Source organism: Myodes glareolus, chromosome 4, assembly GCF_982192425.1.
Source record: "Myodes glareolus chromosome 4, mMyoGla1.1, whole genome shotgun sequence".
Classification (NCBI taxonomy): domain Eukaryota; kingdom Metazoa; phylum Chordata; class Mammalia; order Rodentia; family Cricetidae; genus Myodes; species Myodes glareolus.
In genome coordinates this window covers 13,322,365-13,335,522 of record NC_142029.1, presented here as the reverse complement: position 1 = coordinate 13,335,522, position 13,158 = coordinate 13,322,365, and the positions used below count along the sequence as shown (strand labels likewise).

The 13,158-nt window shown below is 45.9% G+C and overlaps 1 long non-coding RNA gene across 1 annotated transcript in view; it reads right to left on the bottom strand.

Annotated features, from left to right (window-relative positions):
• Positions 1–13,158, bottom strand: part of LOC148122197 (uncharacterized) — a 250,853-nt gene that overhangs the window by 92,733 nt on the left and 144,962 nt on the right. The window lies entirely within an intron of this gene.

Here is a 13,158-nt window from a genome sequence, read left to right as displayed (position 1 = left end):
ACACAGCTTGGGTTATCATCAAACTTTGTTTGTGTTTCTGAAATGCTTATGAAGGTGTAAGAGGGGTGGCACCAATTATCACAAAAGGTAAAACCAGGACAAAACACTGGAGATGCCAACTTGTGGGCAATATATGATACACACTGCATGCAAGTCTCAGTACCTGAGTAAATACTAAATAGATAAATCAACTCATGCACTCACATGGCAGTGCTGGGGACGCCTTTAATCCCAGCACTCGGTAGGCAGAAACAGGTGGATCTCTGAGTTCGAGGCAACCTGGTCTACAGAGTGAATTCCAGGATAGACAGGGCTACACAGACAAATTCTGTCTCAAAAACAAAAACAAAACAAGCAAAAGAATAGACTAAAATGGTAGTAAAATGTTTGTAGTGTATGGTTTTGAGGTTTTAGTTTATTTGTTTTCATTGTTTTTTTTTAATGTGTAGCCCAGGCTAGCCTTGAACTCATGATCCTTCTGCCTCTGCTTCCTTCAGCAAATCCTACCGGCATGCATTTTCATTGTTTTGAGACAGGATTTCACTATGTACCCCTGCTGTCTTAGTCACTGTTCTATTGCTGTGAAGAGACACCATGACCAAGGCAATGCTTATAAAGAAAACATTTAATTGGGGATTTACTTACAGCTAAGAAGATTTAGTTCATGATCATCATGGCAGGAAGCAGACAGGCATGGTGCTGGAGCAGCAGTCGAGACCTTTATATCCTGATTTGCAGGCAGAAAGAGAAAGAGAGAGACAGACAGACTGACTGGCTGACTGACTAACTGACTGAAACTGGCATGGACTTTTGAAACCTCAAAGTCCATCTCCAATGACATATATCTTCCAACACGGCCACACCTACTTCAACAAGGCCACACCTCCTTATCCTTCCCAAACAGTCCCACTTCTTGGTGACTGAGCATTCATATACACGAGCCTATGGTGGCCATTCTCACTCAAATCACCACACCTTGCTATTCTGGAATTCTTTTTGTAGAGCAGGCTAGCCTGCCTCCCTATACTGATATTAAAGGCATTCAACACCATTCCTGGTTCTTGTTTTGAATGGGGGTCTCACTCTGTAGCCCAGGCTTACCTGGAACTGATTCCAGATACTAGGCTGGCCAGCCTTCCTGCCTCAGCCTCCACAAGTACTGGGATTAAACTGCTAGTCCTGGCTTTCCTGTCTGTTTCCTTTCTTGAGACTGAGTTGTTCTCTTGCCCAGATGTGAGTGATTGCCGACTCAGCCTCCTGTAGGAGCCTCCACGCCCAGCTAAGATTTGAAAGACCTATTCCCTCTTCTGAAAATCCACCATGAAACTGAACATTTAAAACGTTGGAAAATTGGGACTGGAGAGATGGCTTGGTGGTTAAGAGCACTAGCTGCTTTTGCAGGAGGGCCTGGGTCACACCACATGGTGGCTCATAACCAACAATAACTTAAGTTCCAAAGGACCAAAGTCCTCTTCTGACTTCGGCAGGTACCAAGCACCATATAATGCACAGAATACACGAAGGCAAAACATTCATGCATGCGAAATATAATATAAGTAAATCTAAAAAAAAAAAAAGTTTGTAAGTTGGAAGACTGCTGGGAGAGGTTGCTGTTGGCTGCTGGGTGGACACCTGGTTCTTCCAATTAATCCACTTAACCTTTAGCAAGCTGTGTAGTAAGGAGTTGCGGGCAGGCCTACTTTTCATCCTGCCCAGCTCCCGCATGGCTAGCTTAGCCCCAGAAATAATAACACATAAGTTGTATTCATTTAAATACTGCCTGGCCCATTATCTCTAGAGAGTTAGTTACTGGCTAACTCTCACATCTTGATTAACCCATTTCTAATAATCTGTATAGCACCACGAGGTGTGGCTTACCGGGAAAGAGTCAGCATGTCTGACCTGGTGGCTGGCTCCATGGCATCTGCCTCATAGCCCTCTTCCCAGTATTCTGTTCTGTTTACTCCGCCTACCTAATTTTCTGTCCTATCAAAGGGCCAAGGCAGTCTCTTTATTGACCAATGAAAATAACACAATAGACAGATAACCCTCCTCCATCAAAGCTGTCTAGAAACATGCTTGTAAAGCTAAATGTAACTCCAGGGCTCATAGATATTGGAAGAGACCCACTTGACCTACCGATGTGGGATCTTATAGTGTCTTTGTTAGGGTTTCTATTGCTGTAATGTGACCACGGCAACACTTATAAATGAAAACATTAATTGGTGTGGCTTGATTACAGTTTCAGAGGTTCAATCCATTATCATCATGGCAGGGAGCATGGCGGTGTGCAGGCAGGCATGGAACTGGAAGAGTAGCTGAAAGTCTTCCATCTTGCAGGCAAGTGGAAGCCAACTGAGATACTGGGTGGTATCCTGCACATGGGAAACTTCAAAGTCCACCATCACAATGACACACTTCCTGCACCAAGACATACCCACTCCAACAAAGCCACACCTCCTAATAATGTTACTCCTTGTGAGGGTATGGGGGCCAGTTACATTCAAACTGCCAAATATAGTCTCCATCTGTGTTTACTTCAAGGAGCACACATTTATGATTGTCCCAGATCTGCTGAGTTTTAGATCAATGCCTTCTTAATTTCTCAATCTTCATTTTATATTCAAAGTTTCTTTCATAGATAGAAACTTCTACAAGGGTCTCACAATCATAATGAAGCTCAGAATAGTTTACTTTAAAAAAGGTGTGTGTGTGAGTGTGTGCGTGTCCACCCGGAGTCACTTGCCTGGACCTGTGTATTCTCCAAGTTTCAGGGCTTCCAGTTGCATGGGGAAGCATGAGACATGTTTAGGGCAAGGCATTTTCTGCTCTCATGCATTGCTGTCCACATTGCTGGCTGGGAAACATGAAAGCATAGTTGCAAATCTCACAGCTTAGGAGGGGCCTGGGTAATGACAGGGCAGACTGTTTTCCAAATTTAGCCTGCCTCCACCCATGTTTGGGGATTTTGTTTTGCAAAATCTTGTACTTGTCATTTTTTTTTCACTTTCTTTTCAGATTGCTCCAGTTGGCTTGAGCTCTTTGCTAGTTCTTCCTCAGTGACAAGGGGACCTATGTGAGAGGGAGCCATGATGAGAGAGTGGACAGGTTCTTTGCTGTAGCCAGATCCCCTCTATGCCTGGGCCCTGCGGAGCAGAAACCCTTCCTTGACAAGCGTCTTAGACAGAAAATGTAGTCAACTTTCCTGGTCGTGGGATTCGTTCTAGCAAAGACCTAGACAGGCGGTGACACAGATTTCCAGCCTGGAGCACTTAGGAGCTGGGGTGGATTTCCTGAGACAATTCCCTCCCACTGCATTGAGTTCAAAAGTCTCTGACCAATATGGAGATTGTAGGGATGGGACCTGCTTAAGATTTCCTTTTCCAAAAAGTAGAGCAAGGGATTTTATGTCTGTAATCCCAGTTCTTCAGTGACTGAGGCAGGAGGAATGCTGAGATTTTGAGGCTAGCCTGGTCTACAGAGTGGGACAAGGACACCAACAAACAAACAAACAAACAAACAAACAAACAAAGTCAGTAATCTCAGGACTTGGGAGGTGGAAGGTAGGAGGATCAGAAGTTCAAGGTATCTTTAGCAATGTGGCACATTTGGGACCATGCCATAAAAAAAAAAATTCAAAACAAAAGAACTACAAACACATGTTTGGAACTGTCTTCTTCCTCTCTTGTATTTTGCTGCATCTCCATATGGCTTTTGGAATGAAGGAGTCTTATAAAGTCAACAATGAGAGCTAACATGTTACAAAAGCTGGCAGATTTGAAAGGAAGACAGATCTCTGTGGTTAAATCCATCGTTGAGTTTCAGAATGACAGACCCAGAGGCTCCAGTCTTGGGAATTCATGTGTAGTGTGAAAATCGGTTTCCTTCATGGTTTAATGCAGTTAAGGTGTTCATTTACACACTGTCTTTTGGGAATACAGTCTCTTCTCTATTCCTGCTCTGTTGGAGGAGGCCGCTAGTTAGTTCCTGGCTGCTTGACCAGAAATAATCGCACAGAAACCATATTATTTAAATCACTGCTTGGCGCATTAGCTCTAACTTCTTATTGGCTAACTCTTACATATTAATTTAACCCATCTCCACTAATCTGTGTATCACCACTTGACAGTGGCTTACTGGTTAAAGTTTTGACATGTCTGATCTGGCAGCTCCATGGCATCTTTTTGACTCTGCCTTTCTTTCTCCCAGCATACAGCCTAGTTTTTCCCGCCTAGATCTGTTCTGCCCTTGCCAGGCTCAAAGCAGTTCTTTATTCATTAACCAATAGAAGCAACACATAGACAGAAGGACCTCCCACTCCATTGCTATTGGCTGAAGGAGCGGAATATGCTCCCACAGCACCTGCTCTCTGTTTGAATTTTTCCTCACACTATCCCTTTGTTGATTTCCACTCTGAAACAGACCCATTTGGAAGGAGCCTAACTGTAATTCTGTATTTTTTCCCTGTCATTAGGTAAATCACACTAATTGGTTCCACTGTCAGCTTTGCTGTAAAATAGGAATGGTAAGGCTAGTGAGACAGACGCTTGTTGTGAGGACTGATAACCTGAAGTCAATCCCTGGGGCCCACATGATGGAAGGTGAGAACCAGTTCCTGCCTGTCGTCTTTTGACCTCCATATACATGCTGTGGTGTGTGCACCCACACAGCTACAGATGCATATAAAGAAATAAATCTATTTCTTTAAATTTATATAAATTTCAATAATAAACTTTGGAATAGAGAGATAGCTCAGCAGCAAAGAGCACTGACTGCTCTTCTGGAAGACCAGCACCCACAACTCTGACTCCAGTTCCAGGGGATCCAGTGACCCCTTCTGGCCTCCGTGAGGCACTGGACATATTTAATACACAGACATGCATGCAGACAAAACACTCATACATGTTAAAAACTAGTTATTTTAAAAAGAATGTTACTTTAAAAGTAATGAAATTTTGCTGGGAAGTGGTGGCGCACGCCTTTAATCCTAGCACTTGGGAGGCAGAGGCAGGCAGATCTCTGTGAGTTCGAGGCCTTGTCTACAGAGCTAGTTCCAGGACAGCCAGGGCTACACAGAGAAATCCTGTCTCAAGAAATAGAAGAGGAGGAGGAGGAGGAGGAAGTAATGAAATTTTAAAGTAGGCATGGTCGCATCTGTGAAAAGACCAGAGAGCTATGGCAGTAGTCATTGTTTTTTACTATTATTATAGATAATAACCAACCTCTATTAACTCTAGGGACTAGACTAAACCACACAGAGATCCTTTGACCTAAGTACTACCACAAACCCATCCTACAGACAAGAAAACAGAGACACATACAAATCCTACCTGAGACTTCATTAACGGGAAGTGACAGACTAGGTACTTTAAATCAGTGGAGTGTCCAGCACTTAGAATTGACCCCCCTCCTTAGAGGACACACTGGGATTTCTGTGTTTCTACTCCTATACCCCCCCCTCAGGATTTATTTACTTATTATGCATGCAGTGTTCTGCCTGCATGTATGTCTGCCCACCAGAAGAGGGCATCAGATCTCATTACAGATGGTTGTGAGCAACCATGTGGTTGCTGGGAATTGAACTCAGGATCCCTGGAAGAGCAGCCAGTGCTCTTAACTGCTGAGCCGTCTCTCCAGGCCTACTACACCTCTTTATGTCACCTATTCCCTGGTGATTAAGTGTCCAAAGAATGGGATGGAGAATTTCTGGGGTCTGGAACAACAGGAAAGGCAGCCAGACTGCAGGCAGACAGAGTTAGGAGCACACACTGGTTCTGTCATGGCTAGCTTTCTCTTTGAAGTTTTTGGAGTAGATTCACAGGAAGTGGCAAAGAAACATACAGGGAGGCCCCATGCATCTTCTCCTCGGGGTCCCCAGCTTCAGCACCATGCATGTCTACTGCACTTTATTGAGATCACGGTGATCGTGGTGTTATCTTCAGGTCTTCCTGGCTCCATGTGCTGTGCACATGTGTGTCTATGCTGTTTGGCCACGTGTGTAGGTGTGTACCTCTCCCTCCAGGGAAGATGAGTCCTGTTTCCTCCCAAGAATTTCTCGTGTTGTTTTATAGTCACAGCCACGGTTTTTCCTCCCTCTTTCCACAATGTCTGGCAACCACATTTCTTCCTTGTCTGTAATTTTGCCATTTCCAGAGTGCTGCATAGACGGAACCACTCGGCATGCGGTCTTCTGAGGTTGGCTTTTCCCACTCAGCATCATTTCCTGGGCACCCACCCTCTTCAGTGCTGACCCTGTGTGGTGAGCGGTGCCACAGCTTAACCATCCTCTCATGGGAGGGTGTTCTGGATCCTTCTGGTTTGGAGCCATTACCAATAAAGCCGCTAGGAATATTTGTGTTCGGATCTCTGTGTGAGTGAGCGCCCATTCCTCTAGGATGCTGGGTCACATGGTCAGCACCTGCTTGAGGTTTTAGGAAGCCATGAACTCCAGGGTGCCCAGACTGTTTTATATTCCCATCCTACATCGAATTTATCTAATATCATTTTTTTGTTTTGTTTTTGCTTTTCAGGCTTTTTTTTTTCCTAAAGAAGATTTTTAGAGCTAGGATCTCACCTTAACTAGATACAATCTCTGTATGAACTGCTGACCACAGCAGAGAAAAGGTTTTTTTGTTTTTTTGTTTTTTTGTTTTTTGTTTTTTGTTCTGCCAAGGTTAAGGGTAGCACTGACCTGTGAGTATAAACAGAAATATCTAGAAGACAGTTTGACAACAAGTCCATTTAGGAAGCCAGCAGTAGTAGGTGTCTCTCCACCAGCACACCCCCAGGGCCAATGGTCTCCGGAGCCACAGTCTTGACCAGGTGTACAGTATCAGGCATCAATGTCCTCCCGTGGAGCAGGCCTCAAAGCCAAGCTAAAAGCTATTGGTTACCCCGTAATCCTTGTGCCACGGTTGCATCAAAGACCCACCTTGCCTCACAGGCAGGTATTCAAAAATCTTTTTGGGGGGGCTGGAGAGATGGCTCAGAGGTTAAGAGCACTGACTGCTCTTCCAGAGGTTCTTAGTTCAATTCCCAGCAACCACATGGTGGCTCACGGCCATCTATAATAAGATCTGGTGCCCTCTTCTGGCATGTAAGCATACATGGAAGGAATGTTGTATCCATAATAAATAAATAAATCTTTTTTTAAAAAAATCTTTTTTGCTTTGAAATAATTTCACACAAGAGAAGTCTTTTCCCTTCCTCCTTTCTCTTTCACCTCCCATCCCTTCTCCTTACTTCTTTTTTCTTCATCATGACACTGACATTTTTAAAAGGTCTTAGACTGCATCTCAAATTGCTTATGTTTGATGCATTCTCATGGTTGGAAGCTGCTAAGGAGAGACTCTGACCATCAGTATCATGGAGATGACATTCTTTCCGGCTCCAGCGTCTTTGAATGAATGTTCTGGTTTGTTTTCTGTTGCTGGAATAAATACCACGACCAAAAGCAACTTGGAGAAAGAATTTATTTCATCTTGTTTGTTTCTTTATGGGGTTTTTTGTTTTTTTGTTTGTTTGTTTGTTTTGTTTTGTTTTGTTTTCGAAGACAGGGTTTCTCTGTGTAACAACCCTAGTTGTCCTGGAACTTGTTTTGTAGACCAGGCTGGCCTTGAACTCACAGAGATCTGCCTGGTCTCTGCCTCCAGAGTGCTGGAATTAAAGACGTGCACACCACACTCTGCTCTCTACCTTACTTTTGAGGCAGGGTCTCTTACTGAACCTGGAGTTCATTGATCTGTGAAGACTAGTTGGCCAGCCAGCTTCAGGGATCTTCCTGTCCTTGCCTCTGCAGCACTGGGATTACATGTATGTGTCAGTGAGCCCAGATTTTGTACATGGGCACCCACACTCATGGACTTATGCTTGCAGGGGACTGAACCATCTCCCCGGCTCCTGACAGATGGTATTGTACAGCGCAGGAGAGTTTCTTCTACCCATATTGTGTCGTTACCTGAATAGCAATCTGTCTATTATGAGCACGGCACCAAAAACTATTACTTTATTTAACATGTTACTATCATTACTATCACCCTTGGTTCCGATGTTCAACTTGTCCCAGATGTGGCCTGTAAGGGCCACCCACACTGCCTTCCCTGTTCCTGGGATGTGTCTCTACTGTAAGGTCCACCGGCACTGCCTTCTCTGGTCCTGGGATGTATCTCTACTGTGCTTGGAGTACTTCCTTCTCTCAACAGGAGATGCTCCAGTTTCCTCGCGTGTGCCCTGACCGACCCTGCCATCTGCCATTTCTCCAAGGAGCAAAGGTATTGTTAACTCTGTCCAGGTGCTTGGCCCGTTGCTGCAGTGGAGGTGTGTGTCACAGCGTTCCAGTTCCTGTGTCGTCTGTCTCCCCTGGTTTCAGATGAGAGCAAGGCAGAGTTTCCTGATGCCCGTTTAATTTCTGGTCACATGTCCTATTGAAGCAGAACAACTTTGTGGGGCAATTTTTGAGTTCCAGCGACTCTCCATTCAGACGTTGCCTAGGCATTTGCAGTGGCTGCGAGGCTGCGTGGCTGACACGGTTCTTGGGTGGCAGCAGATGCCACTGTCCCTTGAGATGCCCAGCAGGCGGGCCACTTGGAAATAAAGCTGCTTTGGCTGCCAGCAGAGCTCCTGTCTCCGAGGGGACTCTGGCAGATGGCGCCGCGCCTGTTATTGCTGGCTTTATCCCTGCAGTTGCTCTTCTCCCTTAGGAAGAAAGGGTTTATTCAGCTTCAATTTGTTACCCTGGGTTGTCGCAAAATGATGCAGGAAAATTCAAGAGACTGCCAGGGGCTGGTTGAATTTGAAAACATTTGCATTCAGCATAGCAGACACTCTGGGCTACAAGAACAGTTTTTAGATGTGATGGCGTCAGGGGAAAAGAAATAAATAGTGGGACAGAGGACTGCCCCGGTGGGAGATAGCAGCCAGGCTCAAAAGAACCCTCCACCAAATGGGCCAAGCAAAGCACAGCCAATGAGGCAGGACTGTGCCCGGAGTGCTAACCATCAAGAGTGGATTCAGGTCCAGGAAAGTGACAACCTGGTTCAGACAGCGATTCACAGATAAGACTGTGAGGTGGCCATTTGTAAGGAAGGGGACTGAGGACAAGCTGAGGTCAGGTATTCCTGACCGTAAAGTTCCAGACAGAAACACAGGTGCAGCCCAGTCTGTGGATGCAGCAGAACCCAGGAAGGGCTAGCTCTGGCTTTTGTGGTGGGGCTTGGAATAGCCCTCCCATCTGAGAAAGATGTTGTTGCTCACTGCTAAATGCAAGAACTGACTCTCTGCCATGCTTAGAGCTGTCAAAGGCAAGTTCAAAATCCATAAGGCAGAAATCAGACAGGTAGGGGACAACATATCTTTCCAGGGTCTCGGCTGCTTAGTGAGATCATGGGTTTGTTGTTCAGTTGAGACAGGGTCTTTTGTAACCTAGGCTGACTTTGAACTTGGTATTGTAGCCAAAAACGCCTTTGGACTTCTGATCCTCCTGTTTCTGCCTCTTAAGGGCTGAGATTATGGGCAACTGTCACTATGAACCTAAGGTTTTATGTGTGCTGAGCAAGTACTCTCCCAACTGAGCTGCCCCAGTCCTGATGATGTTCGTATTTACATGGGTCACGTCCCCAGCCTTCACTTTCTGCTGTTTTGGGAGAGGCTGAGAATGGCAGGAAAGGCCTTCTTAGGGCTAGGAGCACAGGCCTTCCTGTTGATTGACAACAGTCCTTCTGCTGTCCCATGGGAGCTCCATTTCCTCCAGAACCTCATGGCACATTACATAGGCCTTGTCAGCCATTCACAGTCAGAGAGGATGTGGAATATGTACGCGTGATGTACGTGTGAAACACGTGGAAGGATAGCAGAAAGATGGTGCATTTAAATGTAAACTGTGGGGGCAGGATGGTTTGCATCTAAAATATCTCCCACTTGTTTGCCTGCTACCCCGAGATTTGGGGAAGGCTGTGGCACCTTCAAGAGGTGGGGTCTAACTGCCAGAAATCAGGCACCTGGGGCTACTGCCATAAACTTTTTTTTTGTTATGTATACTGTGTTTTATTATATATACAGTATTCTATCTGCAATGCATGCCTGCATGCCAGAAGAAGGCATCTGATCTCATTATAGATGGTTATGAGCCACCATGTGGGTGCTGGGAATTGAACTCAGGACCTCTGGAAGAACAGGCAGTGCTCTTAACCTCTGAGCTATCTCTCCAGCCTGCCATAAACTTTTTTATGCCTTCCTTGCCATGGTGGACTAAAACCCTTTCAAACCACAAGCCAGGGCCAGCTTGAGCGAGACGGCTCAGTGGGTAAAGGCACTGATAGCCTAGTTCAATCCCTGGGGCACGCACAGTGGAAGAAGAGGTTCAACATACAAGAGTTGTCCTCAGACCTGAGGCATGTATGCTCTCCACACTAAAATAAATGAATAATTGAATAAATAAATGAATGTCAAAAGCTATAAGCCCATACTACTCCTTCTGAGTGTGTGTCAGGTGATTTGGTGGTAGCACTAGGATGTAACTCCCATACTGCAGCTGTGAAGAGTGGAATAAGAATAGAGGCCTGTGGAGGGGACCAGGCCTGGGGGAGCTGGGCCCTGGAGTAGACGCTGGTCAGAGCTTGACAGAGGGCTGAGACAGCAGGACTGACCTATACGATCCCTGTCCCCTGCCTACTCAAGACCTCACAACACAGCTGCGGGGCCTGGAGATCCCCTAAGAAGGTGACATGATAAAAAGCCTTCCTCTGAGACTGTCAGTGCCTCTGGGTGGCCTGAGAAGATGCGGGCCAGAACATGGTGTCTGAGTCTGTAAGGAATTGGAAGTTCAGGCTCCCGGTGACTTCTCTAAAAGACCCCATTGAAAACTGACAAAGAACAAGAGTTGCAGTTGATGGGGTTGGATTTGTGTGACTCTTGGCCTGACCTTTTCCAAGTCTTCTATAAACTGGATCCATATTCAGTTACCTTTGGATCAGCAGCCCCTGCCTGGCTACCGAGATAGGCACAGCTCGTAAGCTGTCTGGATTACACTAGCCCGTCTTCTGGAGTCTTCCAGGTCATCCCCTGAAGAAAAATGAGAGCAGGGAGATTCTTTGGCAGTACTTTTGGAAGGATTATTTTGGGTGAGAGACTTTTGAGGTCTTTCCAGACACTCCAAATGAATCCTCTGAAGCCAGTCATGTCGGCCCAAGCGTGCCAGTGGAATCCAAGGGACACAGCTTGCCCGTAAGGCAGCCCCTGGCCAACTTGATGCTGACTGTATAGAGAAGAGAGCAGAGCAGAGGGATCATGAGGTTAGAGTCTTTATCTACTGTCACTGAGAGTGAGTGAGCAAAGCTTGTGCAGGTCACAGCATGGGGGACACAGTCTGCATTTGTGTTATGACATATACTGACTGCCACTGATGCTGGGCAGTTGTCCGCATCTCTCTAGGCCCCCTCTGGTGTCTGCCTTCCCCCACTGTGTAATCCCAGAGGCCCAACCCACTCTAGGTCTGTGGTGTTGACTCATAAGCAAGGGCTGGGAGGGGCTGGGAGAGTCCAGAGGCTGAGGTTGGGATCTGCTGGGGTGTGGCCTTGGAAATCCACCGGTCTGTGAAACAAGGTCACACCCAGTTTCAGCACTCTTCTTCTTGGGGGCCATGGGAGAACACAAATGGATGCCATGTAATTCGCAGAACCTTCTGCACATACTTGTCTTTGTATAGCCATGTGTGCTGTACAAAGTGCTGTACAAAAGTACATAGCTTCCTTAAATCCTCAAAAGGCTGAGGACCAACAACATAAATATGCATGTGTTGTAGATGAAGAGCATTCTTCCCTCCTTCTTTCCTTACTTCCTTCCTTTCTTTTTTTCTGTACAGGGTCTCTGTGCATCTTTGGAATCTGTCCTGGAACTTGCTCTGTAGACCAGGCTGGCCTCAAACTCAAAGATCTGCCTCCTGAATACTGGGATTAAAGGCATGTGCCACCACTGCCCGGCTGAGGAAGAACATTCTTGCATGTGTGTGTAGTACATGTGTGTACGGGTTGTATATATATATGTAGAGGCCAGAGGTCAACCTCTTTTGTCATTCTTCATGTGCTGGCCACATTTTTAAAATAACAACAACAACAAAGTATGGTTTCTCACTTGCTTGCAGTTTGCCCATAAAGGTGGGTTTCCTGGCCAGCAAGCACTAGTGACCCTGTCTCTGACCCTAGCACTGGAGTTTCAAGCATGTGCCACCACACCCAGTTATTACAAAAACCTATTACAGGAGTTTGAGGCACAAACTGAGCTCCTCATGCTTGCATGGCACCAAATTCCTGACAGAGCCATCTCTTTAGTCCAAGGAAGAAGTGAGTGAATAAAAGGATCTCCCTCCAAGCCCGACAACCTGAGTTCAATCCCTGGGACCCACATGGAGCTCTGGCTGGAAGAAGAAGAAAAGGCTGAAGCCCTGGGAACATCCATAGAAAGCACTCATCTCTTTAAGAAATTTTTTTTCTCATGAGATGACCTTTCAGGACAGACTTAGAGCTAAGACAAGACAATGGAGAGCAGGGGACCACACCATGCCTACGAGCATCTATCTATGTGTATGTGTGTGTTTACATGTGTGTGTGCGCACACGTGTGTGTGTGTGTGTGTGTGTGTGTGTGTGTGTGTGTATGGCTTTCTATATACCCTCATGTTAGGACTCCCAGAAGACATACTTGGGACAGTCCCTAGATTTTTTTCTCCTTCCTGATGTGGCCACATTAAACAAATCTCTCCTTTCTGCTTTTTCCTATTAACATGGCTTCTTTGCACCGGGCAGTGGTGGCACACGCCTTTAATCCCAGCACTTGGGTGGCAGAGGCAGGCAGATCTCTGTGAGTTTGAGGCCAGCCTGGTCTACAAGAACTAGTTCCAGGACAGGTTCCAAAACTAGAGAAACCCTGTCTCGAAAAACCAAAACCAAACCAAAACAAAACAACCATGACTCCTTTAATTGGATTATTGAATACAGGTGACCAAACCTAGCTCACTGAGGCATAGGCTGTGACTTCTAAGTCCAATAACATGTCAACAGAGGGAAGCTATAAAGAGAAGGTCAACTGTAAGGGATAGGTCAAAAGAAGAGACCTTTTGGTGTAAGGAGCAACAGTTTGGGTGTTGAGAAAGGCCTAAATGAATTTG